Source organism: Pseudonaja textilis, chromosome 4 (assembly GCF_049901715.1).
Source record: "Pseudonaja textilis isolate UNSWEBS1 chromosome 4, rPseTex1.2, whole genome shotgun sequence".
NCBI lineage: Eukaryota > Metazoa > Chordata > Lepidosauria > Squamata > Elapidae > Pseudonaja > Pseudonaja textilis.
The window spans coordinates 61,180,836-61,198,014 of NC_141993.1; the positions used below are offsets into that span (position 1 = coordinate 61,180,836).

At 33.0% G+C, this 17,179-nt stretch overlaps 1 protein-coding gene across 4 annotated transcripts in view; it reads right to left on the reverse strand.

Annotated features, from left to right (window-relative positions):
- Positions 1-14,043: 14,043 nt before the first annotated feature.
- EPHA4 (EPH receptor A4) overlaps positions 14,044-17,179 on the reverse strand; it is a 171,982-nt gene continuing 168,846 nt past the window's right edge. For all 4 annotated transcript variants that reach the window (XM_087933199.1, XM_087933198.1, XM_087933200.1 and 1 more), the window contains one exon: positions 14,044-15,556. The gene's annotated coding sequence lies outside the window, so the exon portion shown is untranslated. The remainder of the gene's footprint in view (positions 15,557-17,179) is intronic.

Sequence of the window (17,179 nt, forward strand, 5' to 3'; positions counted from 1 at the left end):
ATGGGCTATTGATCGCAGTTCACAGGAAAAGCTTGTCATGTTGTGTCAAGAGGTTAATGTAATTACAAGAGCAGGCAGCAAGATCAGCTGTAGCCTCAAATAGGCGAATAACTAAAAGCTGCTTTGGAGACACATAATGTTGTCAAAGCATAAATAATTCATCCCAACATTCAACATTCAAGAAATTACTGCTCCGTTCCAGTATATTATTCAGCCATTAAAATCCTGCCCTTGTAAAGACTTGAAGTTGTCAAATTTATACTTATAAAGGTTTTTCTTTCCCTGCCTCTTTTCTATTTCTTTTTCTGTTTATTTATTTTTGGAGTATGAGTCTTACAAAATAGACTAACAGTTCATTTAGTAACATCATTAAAAACCAATAATAACCCTCCTCCTTGCTTTCATAAGGTGTTGAAGGTCTTGGGTTTTCCTTCAGGGACTTGAGTCCATTTTAAGAGGTTTACTTGTTATGGATGTATGAGCTGCCTTGGGAATAATGCATTTTAATTGCTGTTTTTTATTATTTATTGATATGTTTTAGCTAGTTGTTAGCTACCTAGAGTCAAATGGCAAATGGCTAGCTGTATACATTGGATAAATAAATAATAAACACAGAGACAAATAGGAGTATATAGATGTGCAAGGGATTTATTGAGTGTATTAGTGTGATAAATGGATAGGGACACTGAACAAAGCAATAGAATTCCCTCTGGCTGGCAAGAATTCTGTTAACTTCAGCTTTTCATTGGGTCCTGAACTGGAACAATTTCAGCAGCATTTGGTGAGCTACTTCTTCACTACCTGCTTAGTGGAGAAAACTGTGAGAAATATAAACATGTCCAGCTGCCCCTCTATGACAGCTTCTTGACTCTGTTTGCTAGTCCATATTAAAGCCGACAACAATTAGGCATTGAACAGATTTTATTCAGTGTAAGCATTTTGGCAGGTTAAGCTGCGTGTGATTGCTGTTGGTTGCTGTGTTTTGGAATGACTTTATTTGGTTATGCCTTACAATCTCCAAGAACAATTATGCATAAGATCCTCTCAACTGACAGCAGTCATTCCTGAGTAAAAAGAGAGGGAGAAGAGAAAGGAGGCTTCTGAAATGCCTTCTGATTACAAAATAGAGTTTCTTCCCCAGCAAAATAGCTTGGGAACCATTTGATCAGGGTTTTGCAGACCTTTAATCATTTTGATCTTCAAAAGCAAAGGTTGTTTTTTAGCTCATTTTGGAAAGTTTATTTAAAAACAAGAAAAAGAAAAAAAATGGGTGCTATTTTCTGACAATATGGTTTTAGAAAAAAAAATCCCATTCATTTTATAAAGACATAAAAATTTGGCTTTGTGATAATCTACAAAAAGAGATTATTCTAAATTAATGTAATCCTATATTAAGACAACAATTTTATGAGAAATATAAATGAAGTTTACTGGAGAACACACAAATATAGATGATAGATAGATTGATAGATTGATAGAGAGATAAATGGATGAATGGATAATAGATAGATAGATAGATAGATAGATAGATAGATAGATAGATAGATAGAATGATAGATAGGATAATAGATAGGATGATAGGTGATTGATAGATGACAGATGAGCTAGATGATAGGCAGGCAGGCAGGCGACAGATAGCTCCACAATTTAAAATTTCCCCATCAATTTCCCCATCTTTAATCAACATTCTATGAAGGGAATAAATCCATCTATTTCTTCTGGTTTTCATCATTTATTTTATGGGACTTCTTGAGGAATGATGTCTACCATTCTAGATTATTTTATCTCTTTTTTTTAATCAGGTACATATGCTTCCAAAAATAAGTAGTAGAATGGAGTTATTTGCTATTTTTCAAGAATGTCATAGAATATATTTAAGACAGAAGCATCTTTCTTTCATAGTCCACACTTTGTTTTTTTACTGTGCCAGTTTTCAATGAAAGAAATCCTTTAAACACAATCATTAATGAACCAAGTTGCTGGCAGTCAATAAGATAGGATTTCTTGGCACATAGTTAGTTTAAGACAGGGGTGTCAAATTCAATTCTACTGAGGGTCACAAAAAGTTTGTGTTTGACCTCAAGGAGGAGGCAGGAGGGGCATGACTAGCTCAACGTCATTCTTGTCAGGGAAGTTTGTGGTGATTCAAGCTCTCTGCCAGCAAAGACGGGCTCCCAAGCTCCGTTTTCAGCTGTGATGGCCTCCTACAATCCTGTCCCAGTGAAAATAGAAGCACCATGGGCCATTCTTTCATTGTTTCCAAAGCAGTCCCGTGGACCAGATCTAAGCATCTTTCAGGTTGGATCCTGTCAGCGGGCCTTGAGTTTGACACCTCTGGTTTAGGATATTAGAATTAATATTTGTTATTTTATTCATTTTACATTTTACTTTATTATTTTATTTATTTTATTTACTATTTTTCAGTAATAATTATACGATAAAAATTTTAACTTATGAAGGTACTCTATCAGGACGGATTCTGAAATTGTCTGGTCCCATGTTGGCTTTCAATAAACAGTTGGTAATATAAAATGAAATGTTCTATTGTTGCTCTGTAAATTTGTAGATGATGACAGCACATTATTCTAGGGTGAAACAGCCCTTGGTGGTAAAGGAAACTGATTTATTGAGTGGTTTCTAGCATCCCGAGCTTTGTAACATTCAAATGTTAGATATATAAAAACAGATACTGGATTTCCTTAATGAAAAGAGATCTTTTAATCAATGACCATCCACAGGGCACCAGTAGTTATTTATTTATTTTTATTTTCATGCTATCTCTCCTGACTCTGGGTGGTCTAATGGTTATACTAACTTACAATACTACATTGTGTCTTTTTATCATTAGGTCGGTATGAATAGTTGCCTTGGGTCATAATTACCACTATCTCTTGGTTCATTTAAATGACCTATGAAAGGATAGACAAAACTCAGGGACTCATGCTTTTCTTTTGCTTTCCTTCCATTTTTCTTTCTGTCAGAATCTGATGCAAACTTGATCTGTCATTCTGTTTGGTGCCTTTATGATTGCTATGTTTGGATATCAACTAATCAAAGACCCCCTTCTTATTCCTTTATTTACAAAGAAGCAAACATCAAACACTCATTACTGAAATGAAAAACACTTGGAAAATCAAGCAAACTTTTTAAAAGTCCCTAAGTGTGTTTTAATTAAAAGCGGGAGAGAGTTTTTGAGGTCACTGTTGTACTGTTTATGAAAATCTATACTGTCTCCATTACCTCCTTCTTCTCTAAAGGTACTTGCTTCAGAACCAATTGAACTAAGTCCTGGTTGTTCATTTAAGAAGACGAAACTAATAGAAAACATTTTCATTTTCATAAGTACACATGACCATTGTACAATTCCTACACAATACTTATATTGGACTGATAAAATAAAATATGCTTTGGAACTAGCAAATGACTTGGCTATTCAAATACTCAATTAAAATATATGGATTTAATTGAATTCAATCTCTTTTTTGCATGTGATTCACTTCATTGAACTGAAATTTAGTATCTACAGACACAGAAGTCTTAGTGGATCGCTCTAAGTACTAAATCTTACATGATGATGATGGTGATAATGATAATAATGATGATTGTTGTTATTATTACAATTTGGCATGCTGCAATGTGTGTGTGCTACAGTGTATAACATAACTCTTATAGGCAATAATTATTCTGGCACATAAAGGTCTCACAAGCATTCTTAGGGGAAAAAAAGCACCTATGGTTTGCATGGAAACACATCTGTATATATAAAAAAGAAAGTAATACTGGGATGCTAGAAAGGTTTGGCATGAAAGCTAGATGAAAGCTAGAATTCTGGGAACTAAAAGAGATAGTGGAGAACATTTTATCAGAATGCCTTCGGGCACAAAAGTGTTTGGTGACTGGCCATGACCATTAACCTGGTCGTGTTTCTTAACATTAATCTGTTAAGAAAGAGCCATTCTTGAAATCCCTGAGAGCTAATACTAGTAGCAGAGTAGATGATACCCACCTAAGATCTTGCTAAATCAGGAGGCAATTCATACAGCAGTTTTCAAACTATGGCAAATCCCCAAATAGTCCTTTCTGGATAACATTAGAATGGACCATTTATTCTGTTAATTTTGTAATTGAATGCACAAGAAAATGTAGAGAGCAGAAGATTGCCAATTTTTAATCTTCAACTTAGCCATAGGCATTACATTTAGTTTTTAAATCAGAAAAAAAAAATCTATTTGTTGATTGTTTACTATGTCCGAGCATTAGCCAACAAGATGCTAAAAGACTCAAAATGGACAAAAATACATTTATAAAATCTTTTGAATCAGTTCAATATTTTGATAAAAGCTAATAAAAAAGTCACACATTTTGTAAATTGTTTCTTAAAAACATCTTCTACTTTGCTTGGAAGTTATGAGAGAATGCTATCTTCCTCTAAACAAAAAAAGTTATCTGAACTCAACTCAAGATTATTTTGGCAAACTTCTTGTTTGAGTTCTCAGAGAACTCAATTCATAAATACATTCTGATAGAATACCAACATTAAATAATTTTTGCAGTGTAAATGTTCTATTTTAATAATTACAAATGTTCCAAGTGTTATTATTTCCTAAATTTATAATGAAAATTAGCATTTATACAAGTGAAATAGTAACCTGATAATTCAGGGCAATGCTGATTTCTCTTCTTTGTGTCATATAATAGCCATGACTGCTATGCTAATATATTGATATCTCCCATTCTTCAAAATAAAAAAAAAAGTTGTGTGTTACCACCAGACCAGGATTTTTCCATCTTTATACACCCTGAAGTAATGAAATTATATGCTTACAGTCCCAGTGCTGTTAGAGTCCTTGATTGGTTCATATTTGTCATAATGAGAGACACACAAATATCTATAGCATGCAAAGAAGATACAAACAGAGGGTATTTTCCCTTCAAAAATAAATGAAAAACAGGGCAATGTTTAAATTGTAAGACAATATAAAAGAAAGAGAAGAGGATACTATAGTAAATTGTGGAATTTGTTCCAAAGATTCTGTTTAAAGGAATGCAGCTGTTGAATACAAACACCCACCCACAAAGAGGAGAAATGGATGGGGTCTCATTTAGCCTGGAAAGGAGTGCATAAAATGAATAGATTCAGCCTTTATCTTGAGGTCAATATGCAAATAATTCAACTGAAGATTAATTAATCTTTTTCCTGATATTTTATTTTTGTCTTTTATGTCTTGAATATAGTTGTCTTCATTCCCCCCAAAATTGTTGGTCTGATTCAGTAATACATACACAGGGCTAGAACAAAATAAGATTTGCCTCATTCTTTGATAAATGCATCAACTTTGTAATATGTATTAGAATTTTACTTAAGTGTCTACGTGTTTCTGCTGAAATAAATGAAGAAATATTGCTTGTATTGACTATTTGGATAAGATTGATCGTGTAAGAAAGACTACAGGGGTTAATATCACCCGGTATTGGAGGATATCAGTTTTTCCCCATCATATTATGTTTTTTAATTTTCCATAATAACCTGCGCTAATAGAAACCTGGACAAAGCACATTCAGATAAAACAAAATAATTCTTATTTTCTTAAGCAAATATATTAGATTTTGTTTTACCTTACATGTATATTCCATATAGAAAACAAGTATTTTGTAGAATAACACTAATGATAGGGAGGCTCTCATTAAATTAAATTAAAATAAAGATGCAGAATAGAACTGGATCAGACTCAAAAAGCTTTAGGTATAGTTCAGAGAGACTTATAAATGTTTGCAAGCCCAACTTTCAATTTGGAACTTTTTTATATGATGAAAGGAAAACATTATTAAATACATGCACAGAAAACAATTGCGTTTATTATATTTTAAGTTTATTTCATTGTAATGAAATCAATATCAGTTATTATTGAAAAGCCACATTGTTTCAAAAGAAAATTTTAGGATGCCTCTCAAAGACCACATGTCTTGTCCATTTGTATCAGGGCATTATCAAGAAATCTGATGCACATTAATATTTGTGGACTAGTTCATTAACAATCCTTTTTTTTTCTTGCTGGACTACAATACGTGTTAGTGCAGGTAAGAATTTTATACTTCTGTTTTTGAATTACAGATGACAAAATCCCTTAACATTATGATATTATTTAAATGTATATAAAACATATGTGGTGCTTTGGAAAGCAATCAATCATGTAATTTGTGAATCTATAATCTAGGATTATTTAATTTCCTGCTCTTCTATATCTGCTATCATAGCAGAGTACATAAGAGCAAACAGTTAACAACAAAAAGAACATGAAGAAATTGTTTGAACAAGAGAATTCAAATAATAATTAAATGATAAAAGTAAAAGAGTTTATTTTAAGGGCACTACAAAACAATATAGGCCCAATTTAGTGATATTCAGTATTTTCTTCTTTCTGATCAGTTTAGATGCAGGCAAAACAAAAATCTGTATTACCTAATTGTCTTTTCAGAAATTCATAAGAATGGAAAAAAATCTGTTGCTTGTTACAGATGGTCTATAGTATATACCATTTCTCTGATGAAGCCTCTAGATATGAGCAAAAATGAACAACGGATGTTTGAACTCCATTGCACATTTCCTCTCAAGCATCTGTAAATTTGTGCCAGAAATCAGTAGGGTTGTTTCATTACATATGTTGGAGGCAGGGGAAACAAAAGATTCTAATTCTTTTATATCAAAGATGAAGAGATTAATTTTTAAAAGAGAAGATGCTAGTAAAGAATATGTTCTTTGTGGACTACAAAACTACACATATGGAGTTTTGCCTTATTGTCAATAAAACTCCAAACCAGCTTTAGGCTTTAAACTGATGCAGATTTTGATGCAAGAACCATTATTAGGAATGTCAAAATAAGAATCAAAAGGAAATAGCAGTGGACAGAGTCTTCTCTGTGTGACCTGGAGGAGTAGTGGTGGAAGGAAAAATGATTAGCTTAATAATTACTCCACCAAAATATTGGGATCAATCATAATTTACAGACATTTAAAGAATATTCTGTTGAGTAAATTTTGAATTTCATCACAGCGGTAGTCTAGCTACATTTAAAATGGATTTGGTTTCAGTTTTCCATCCTGAAATAGTTGGAACCAATCACAGCTACCCCACTGCACAAATACTGAAAGCAGAAATATTAAAATTGTTTATAATTTATAATTGTTTATTGAATTTTCCATCTCTTATTGCATCCTGATTGCTTCTAGATATATTCCAAAATTTTGCAAGACTATGCAAGCAAAAAGGTAGTCCTGTGCAAGCAAAAGGATAGTCCAAATAAAAAGATTAAAAGAATAGGTACTGGTGAAGTTTCAAGTTCATAGGATATGAATACAATTCATAATTATAAAAATAACAAACATGATCTCTTTTGTAAACTCATTTCTTTATCATTACTTCTCCCTCCTCTTTCTCCTCATTTAATGGAGACCAAATGCTGATGAAGAGGAACACTGGTGCTAATCAGTACTATAGATACAAAAGAGGTGTCTAAGACAAGTGACTCTGTTTTTTATTGATGAAATCCTGAAACCCAAGAGGTATTGTTAAAAGGAAATGCATTTGTGGCCATAAAAAAAGTTGGTGTTATGTCTCATTTCCAATTGTTGGGTTTTTTCTTTTTAAAATACTAATATAGTAAAAAAAAAACCACTTTCATAATAATGATTTCATAATTTCATAATTACAAATTTCATAATTACCAGTTTGGATATTATTTAGGAAAAATCCAGAAGAAATTATATACAAATGGGTTACTAAAGTCTATAAAACTGCACTTGTCTAGCCCAGTAAAATGTAATTAAAATGTATCATCCTACATGTAATGAAGTCATTTTAATTATGTCTGTCACATAGCCAGCCAGATATTTAAACTGGATTTGGCATTTTTTCTATCTATTGAGTCCTTCACTGGGACCTGAGATAAGTAGATACTGGTATTTGATGGTGTTAGGGGTAACATTGCAGGATGTAAGCTGTTCTAAATGAAAAAAATAAAAGGTTTTGCAATTGACTGATGGTGATTTTGTCAATGCCAATGGTGTTTCAGATAGTGCTTCAGTTGTTTTGGGATTTCACCCAAGGTACCTATTATTATTGATGTTACCTTTGCTTATTTTTTCCATAGTTCTTCCAATCCTATTTGCAAATCTTTGTATTTTGTTATCTTCTCCGGTTCTTTCTTTTCTCATCTGCTGTCTATAGGTATTGCTACATCCACTATTCAGACATTTCTGTCTTTCTTATCAACAATTTTTAAGTCTGGGGTGTTGTGCAGCAAGTGCTTGTCTGTTTGAATTATAACATTTCCCAAGGGGTCTTTAGTTTCTTCACTTTCTATTTTATGATCAGTTTTTGCAGGCAAATGACATTTTTTGCACATCTTCCAGTACATCCATTGAGTAGATGTGCAGAGTGCAGAGTAGAGCAATAAGGATAATTAGGAGACTGAAGACTAATACATATGAAGAATGGTTGCTGAAATTGGTTTTGTTTAGTCTAGTAAAAAGAAGCACTAAGGATGACATGAGGTCAACCTACCTTCTAAGCACCAGAAAGCAAGACAAGAAGTAATGGATGGAAACTAATCATGGAGAGAAGCAACCTAGAAATTTCCTGACAAGGTTTTTAAGAAGAGGTTGGACAACCATTTGTTTGAAATGATGTAGGGGTTTCCTGCTTAAGCAGGAGGTTGAACTAGAAGACCCCCCCCCCCTTCCAATTCTGTGATTCTGTCTGGTTTCTGGATTTGTATGCATTTTTAAGGCTTAGTCCTCCTTAGGAAACAATATCTTTTTCTTAGTTTTTCTAACAAAACACCATTGGAATTACCAAGGTTTTAAAGACTAAGCAGCAGTTAAGGTGATTATAGTGGTCTCTCTTTAATTTGAATGAATATTTTCCTAGGACTGCATGACCACCTTACAAGACAAGAAATGGCAGAATTTGTTTCAGGAGTACAGACAGATCCATCAAGCACACAATCCCACACTATTATATATAATAATAATGATTTATACAGGATCATACTGCAATTCTGTCTCAAATGTAACAAGATCAAAGACCTGAATTAATACACCATTTCCTGAGTTGCATTTCCAAAACAAGATGACTGTAAAACCTTATTAAGCATTCTTTAAGATATCCTATCTACACAAAGCAAGTCTTCGTATTTATCTCATTTTAACATCTTAGGAAATGAAATGTCATATTGTTTATAGTAATCTGCCATCAGCTTCTCAGGACAGGACGTTCAAGTTTATTATCCCAGAATTTGTGAAAATAACTAAATTACTATAATCAATTTATAATAAAAAGGATTATTGGCTTAGGAGGTAGAATTACCCTCTCTAGAACCCCTGTGGAACTTCAGAAGCAATAGTAGCATCTGGACTAAATAAACTAAATGTTTTAGTTGAATAAATTGCCAAGAAGTGTTATGTAAATCAAATATATTTTTCAAATTTTGCAGTTTTAAAAATGCTTTCTCAAAACCAAGTTAATAAGAGGTCCAACTCACCTTCTCTGTGTTAGAGAAGACTAGGAGAGAGAAAATGGTGGAGAGCGTAGATGCTATTTTTAAAAAATTGTGAATATCTCATAATGCTCAAAAAGTAAAAAAAAATATCCAATGTTGTCCACATTTGTTTTTCAGCATTGAAATGTATTCCAGCACAAACAGGGATCCCAAGATTTGCCAAATTTTTTATGGCCTCAAGGTGAAACTAAAGAACAGCTGAATTCTGAACTTTTATTTACTTGTGGAATTGTGTTCCTTCTGACAAATGTTTCTCACAGAATAAACTCTTTGATTTTCATAATTTCTACTTCCATCAACATCCTATTCATAATATACTGGAAGATTGTGATAGGTTTTCTCACAAAATGACTGCAATGAGATAATTACAAGTCACAAAGCATCTGTGTGATGTTCTTTCTGACCTAATCATGCTTTCTGCCTGCCATTCCAGCTGTTATTTTCTATTTTTCTGTGTAAATAGACTTACTTTCAAACAAAGGATTGGTCTGCAACCTTTTATTGTTTTTAATTTTTAAAAAGCTTATAGAAGTCTTTAGAAATAAAATTAAACTGGACACTAGTACTTTTAAAAGAATATAAAGAAGAAAAATATGGAAAGTCAATTTAGATAAGGACTCCAAAAGATTCCAAGACAATTAATTACATATTTATTGATTTCAGATCTTGACTACAAGCAGATGTTTACAAAAAAACAATATGAGATCCATCAATGAATACTTTGTTTATAATTACCTGAATATATTTCTGATGTAGACTGGAACATAGACATGGTCACCTAGGTTGCTTATTCACTATAACTTTGTGTCATTACTTCTATCTATTTTACTAAAAATGATTAGAAACAATATGCTTTAGGTTTCCATCTTCTTTATTTTACTTTTTTAAAAGAGCCACATTAACATATTTGTAGAAATCTCTTGGCAGTGGCTGTAAACAATGAATTACGTTCAGGACTGCAGCCAGAAATAAGATATGTCAGAGGTCTATTACCCATTCAATCGAGAATCAGTAAATTGCCCAAGGGCATTTCCTTAAATGGGAAAGGGTAAAATAACTGCAAATGAGGCCCCAAATGTATCTGGAATTCAATCATATTGTTGATTTAGAACATACTAGGCATTTTTTGTAGTTGTCAGACATCATTTAGCTTTTCTGACATGAATGGACTCACTGAAGATTTCAAGATAACAAAGGTCCCCCCCCCCCAATTTTTCACCTGTATGCAGCAAGTAGTGTGATTTTTAGGATAACTAGTATAAACATTTGGATTTCTGTTAAACTGTTCTACTATAAAGCTGATCCCTGGACTGAAGGAACTTATTTCTAGGCTTTAAGAGCAAATCCAGATCTGAGATAAGACCTTATGCTTTGATAATGTCATTGTTTTATTTCAACACGAAATAGAACAATAAAAATGTTCCCACAATGTTTTTATGTCGCATATCATATTCTACCTTTTTAGCTCAGTAGACCACCCGGGTTGACTCAGGAGAAATATTACTCATGGACTTTGGCCTAATACCATTATCTTTTTATTTGTGTGTGACACAGATATTCTAGGATTCTGTGTCTTGTTAGACAACATTAATTCTTTAGAAAAAAATTCTAAAGAAGAGAGGGGCGGGAAAGAGATTCTGCCAAGTACTAGATGGACTAGATCTTCAGAAAAAAATAATTTTCTAATTTTGAGCTACATTTATTTCTACAAAGAGGCATTTTCATTTCTTCTGTGTGTCACATAATTGTACAAAATAGAATCTTGTTTAAAAACATGGGATGTCGCATAATTTCACTTTGGAGATCAGAAATTATATTTAATAGTTTTGGGGGAAACTGAGATAGGTATAAGGAGAAGCAATAATACAATAAGTAGGCTAATGTCATACACATGGATATAATTTTCCTTTATTTATTTCTAAAACATTTGAATGGGTTTATTTAAAAAATAAATAAAAATTAGCCTATTTAATGAGAAAAAAAAGTGCTGGAAACCATAGTGCAAAATTTGATAGTAAGAATTAGAAGAATTCTAATTCATAAGAATTAAAATTACTCCAGAAGATGTAAAATAGGGCTTAAAAAGATATAAAGTCCTAGTTCTGTAGGTTGTCAATTTCTATAATCTTCCAAATACCTTGAAATAATGAAATGTATTTTTAATGTTCTAATACTTACCAAATTATTGTGTATGTTAAAGGTGTCTTTAGAAATTATGTTCATATTTTTAATCATCAATGACATGGTAGGATGATAAAAGAATCGTGTAATAATGCATTTTTGGTTACACCAATAATGGTGTAACCAATGATCATATATTCCTACGTGCATAAGATGATATTGCCTTTGGTTACTGCAAATTCTGATGTTTGATTTTTCTTGCTTGAATAAACTCAACCTTAATGTATTAAAGTTTTGGAGTTTCTAAATGATATTAGATTATGTTTGTTACATAAAATATTCAGAAGACTAAAATGTATATAAAGGTTCACCATATGTTCAGTCCCATTAATCCACATATAACTTTTTAAAATGCATGTATAATCCCCAGTAGGTTAGATAACCTGAAGTTAATGGGCTGCCCCTGGACCATGATATTCATAGAATTATTATTATTAGCACATGGCATCGTTATATTAGCCAGAAGATCACAATATTAATGCATAGTAGTAGTGTGGTTTCCAATTTACTAGTTCTGTTGTGATACATGCTCACACATTTCCAATTTGCCACAGGGGGATGAGTCAGCTTTCCACCAGAAAGATGAATGGCTCTTTCTGCAATGTCATCCAAGCATCAGAAACGAAAGGTTCAGAGCCAGCAGGAATCTGACTGCCTGTATGAAGAACCAGCTCATCTTCCCACCAAAGTGGCACCTATTTATTTACTTGCATTGAACTTGCTTGAACATAGAAATTGCTAGGCGCACAGAAGCTAAGGCAAGTGATGGCAGTACACCCCTCCACACAGTGCTAGGGCTTGAACCACTGGAGCAAAGACTATCTCCCGCATCATTAAGCCACTACCTTCACAGAAGGAAGTGAAAGATGGAAAACTATCAAGGAAACAGGATGAATAGCTGTGATTTCTTGTTGATTCTTGACAGTAAAGAACAACAACAAAAGCAAAATAGGATAACCACTTCCTTTTTTCTAAAAAGTTGGGAAAGGGGTAAAAATAACCAGACCAAGATGGCCTTTCTTCAGACTCATTTTTTAAGGGAGGCAAATTAACCGTTTCCCCAGACTTGTAAGATATAATTTGGAATGGTTTGTTACTCAGTATACTTTAAAATTGGGCCATTTCTTTTAAGTAGAAATATTCAGCTAACTCTCACTTGCAAGCTAAGATAGTCAAAGAGTTTATCATCTCTTAATTAGTTGATTGAATTAGCACAATGTTTAGTCAGACAAACTGTTTAATAAAATATTCTAGATGGAAACACATATAATAAGAAATATATATCTGGAAATAATCAAGTTAAAGCTTGTTATATTTAATATCATGAACCACAAGTGAGATTTGTACAGCAACTACTTTATTATTTTCAAATGCAAACTTTTGCATTTAGTTTGCTATTTTACAATTTTACAAACTAGGTATAAAAGACCATAAATAAATGACATAAGTTATGTGTACCTAACATTGATGGAGGGAAAAATTACAAATTAAAATAAAATAGAAAATCTATATTTCTATCTGAGATATTGTTCAAATCTGCAAACCCAAGCAATGCACTGTTAAGATTTCTTTTTTTCCAGTATGGACTAAAGTATCATATGCCTCATACATTCTAAATTTTTTTAAAACAGTCCTTGCATATTCCAACATATTTGCAGTGATACAAAAAATAAATGCACTCTCTCTCTTTTTTTACTTCTTAATCTGTCTAATTAATATTCAGGATGCTTTCTTTCTGGTTATGAAAATGCATGTAAAAGAAAAATACTGCTTTGAAGTTCTGGTTACTGGCTAGAACCAGCTTTTTTGTTTTATACATATATATATTTATATATTTAATACATAAATCCATCACAAATTTAATACAGCAAGAAACCTGGACAAACATTAACCAGTGAGGTTGTAAGCAGATATTTCCTTAATGTATAGAGGTTTGCTGTGTTAAAATAGTCCTGTTGATGTCTCTTCTGTAACCAGGAAGAAATGAAGGCCAGTTCTATACAGTATTCTGGCTTTTACTGGGCAACGTGTATTGTTTAGTATACTTGATTGCAATTGTGTCCTGGCTTTGCAGTCCATGCAGCTCATGGCTCCTTAATAGTGTTTCATGCCTCTTTATTGCCAACAGCACAAATACCTGAGCCCCAAAAATTGGTTTTAGACTTTGCATCCATGAATACAACAAAAATGGAAAAAGTAGAGAGGGCTGTAGGGATGGAAGGAGAAAAGGCAAAGATGTTTTGATAAAAAATCCCCCAAACACTAGAAAATTTTAATGCAAAATTTACACATTCTTTTTTTCCCTCTCACTCAGTAATGTCGGTTTGACTACTCTGTTTCAACTTGTTGTAATGCACTGTATTTCAGAAGATAAAACTATTCTGCATTCAGAAAACAGGTCAAATACATCAATGGCTCAAAATATGGAATGGCAGTATATAGTCTCTAGGTTGTCTCCATCCACCTGCTTCCAAAACTGAAGGAAAAGTCTCCATGGTCTGTCAACCTTTCTAGGGAGGACCAATTATTACTTTGACAATGATTATTGTAGCAATGCAGAGGAAATACCCTGGTCACTTTTTTCAATTTTTAAATGTGTTTTGATCATTTTAAATGTTTTCATATTATTCAGCTGCAGGGGAAGGGAAATGAATAATTTGCTCCACAGTCGGTTCATAAGCCCAGAAATTCTTGCAAATGGCACATGGGATAATTCATTTCTGTGAATGGATAAGGATTGCATATTTTTGTTTGCGTTCAACAAGTCTTTTCAATACTGGTTTTCCAGGAAAAGAAAAATAGTTCAGTTCAAAGCAACCTGCTGATGGGTGAAGACTTATATTTATCTACTTTACCTTAAGGTATCACTGATTCAATAAGGAACAGCCTTGGCAAGACTAATGTTTATCAATGCTGTTCTTTAGCCATTATGGGATTCATGATGGATCACTCCACAACCAAAGTGAAAGTGTCCCTGCTCTAGGCTAGAGAACTAATGTTTAAGGTTAGTGTGGCAGCTACATAATATATGTATAGATACAGAACTGGAACATTCAGGAGTATGTGTGTTTCTCCCTACTGTTGCATAGCTCACCTACTGGCCTGGTAACTCAACAGCCCAGCCACAAACTCAAATTATCTTGAGATGCTATCTGCATATTCACAGGTGGCCCTGTGCAACAGGCAACAAACTTATTACATGTGCATGCGCACACGCACGCACACATGCACACACACTGAAATCATACATATCCTCACACGATCTTGGAAGAAATAAGTTACTTTCCATTCTATTAAAAAATATTGACATTTTAGCATTGGCACACTTTCCATAAAGTATCACTGGACTATCATTTGCAGTCTCAGGGTTAGCAAAACAGGGGTACATTGCCCTGGTGTCCTTATGGTTCCGACACTGACATTTGGAGAGACAAAGTAACATGCAAACAAAACAAAAAAAGGACAGAGTATTTAGGTGTGTGTGTGTGTGTGTGTGTGTGTGCGTTTGTGTGTATGCATGGTGCATGTGTATATATGTCTGTAGGGCTTTTATATAGTACATTCCGTAAGTGGAAATAAAAGAACTTTATCTGAATCTTATATTTGCTTTTTGTTGCTGACAAAACCTTTTCAAAAGGAAGAAATCCAAAGAGATACTCTTCAGGAAGTAAAAGCTGCTTATTCGTGGTCCATTTTCTCTACAGTCTGTGCTGAATAAACTGAGAAAATTGAAGGTGCTTGTCTCTAGTCTGTTATCTTCCAGGGTTAAGATGATCACCAGAAAGGCCTGATTCCAAAAAAGCAGGGTCCATTTTGCCTATCAAAGGAAACAAATAAATTCCAAGTCAGAACTTGATATCTGATGTTTTTCATACCAAAAGGAAAAATACAATGCATATTTTAACCCAAAGGTGCTTTTTCAAGAGCCACCGGACTTTCTGGTTTTACTCTGAAGACATTTTGCTTCTCATCCAAGAAGCTTCTTTAGCTCAGAAGTTTCTTTTACAGATCAGACTGATAGATTTTTATAGAAATGACTACATTATGGTAAAACAAAAAGTTGTGATTTGTTGTTAATGCCTTATGCTATTGTAACAGATGGTCGGAAGTCAATACTTCTTTTTCTTTTTCTTTCCCTATCCTTCCTCACTTTTCTTTGTCCCTTCCCCTTCCCTCTCCCAGTCCTCATATTTGCTTTTGTATTTTATAATACTTTATAACCTAATAAAATTTATGGTCTTAATTATGATCATATGTTGAAGACTACATATATAAATTAGATCCTGGTCCTGGTTTCATTAACAGTAATGTCTTCTAAATTCTCAACTGATGACATGGAATTCTCAACTTATGACATTAGATTCAGAATAGACAGCAAGATAAACAGATGAATAAGCAGGTTCATATACATATTTTTTTACAAATAATATTTCACTAAACAGTTGTGATACATATATTCACACATATTCACAAATCATATTAAACAAGAAGTTTCAGGAATAAGTAAACTTAGATGGATAATGTTCACACAATTTAAACACAGATTCTGAACATGGATATCAGCACATGCATAACACAGGAATCAAATTAACTACATAATAGGAAATAAAAGAGGAAGACATGCAACCCAGTCTCAGCCAGCAGTTTCAAATGCAGACCATGGAATAGACAGTATACAGTATTTATAGATATTTGGTAGAATCCATGCACTTTAGGGTGCAAAGATTATGAAATATATGATTTGACAAAAAATTTCATTCATGGCATTTGCTTGATGAATTCCTGACACATTTGTCATCATTTGTTGCCTTGTCCCTCCTGAAAATACCCTTGCACAGATATGGCTTACATTTAAAAAATTAAATAGATGTAAAATACATGGGTTAAACTTAAAAGATATTTGATCTATAAAATATGCAGTCAGTATGTAAGATTAATATAAAGAGTAGAGTCAGACACTTATGTGAAAGAAAGTATGGGAAGAGATAAGACTTATTGTGAAAACCAAAGAGAAAAAAATATTCCTAAAATGAGGGGCGGGAGACTCCACGTATTTCATGGCTTCTGGGACAATGAAAGATTTGGGTTTTTTTTAAAAAAAGGTTGATGACTTCCAGTATCAAGAAAGGATAAGGAAAACTATCTAAAAGGAATAACATACGTTAAAGAATAACAGGTAAATTAGAACAATTACATTTATTTATCACATTTTTAAACCACCAAATAATATCTAAATGTTAGTTATTCTTCTAAAGAAGCTTTAGAATGATAAATATATGAAGCCCAAAGTGTAAATACAACTAAAATACAACTATATGAAGAAAGTTGGAAGAAATAGAGTGTTCAGAATAAAAATGAAAATAAGAAAAAAAAAATACAAATTCTCTCCAGAACTGTTTTATCTGAAATACTAAATAACAGAATGGAAGGTTTGGAGTAG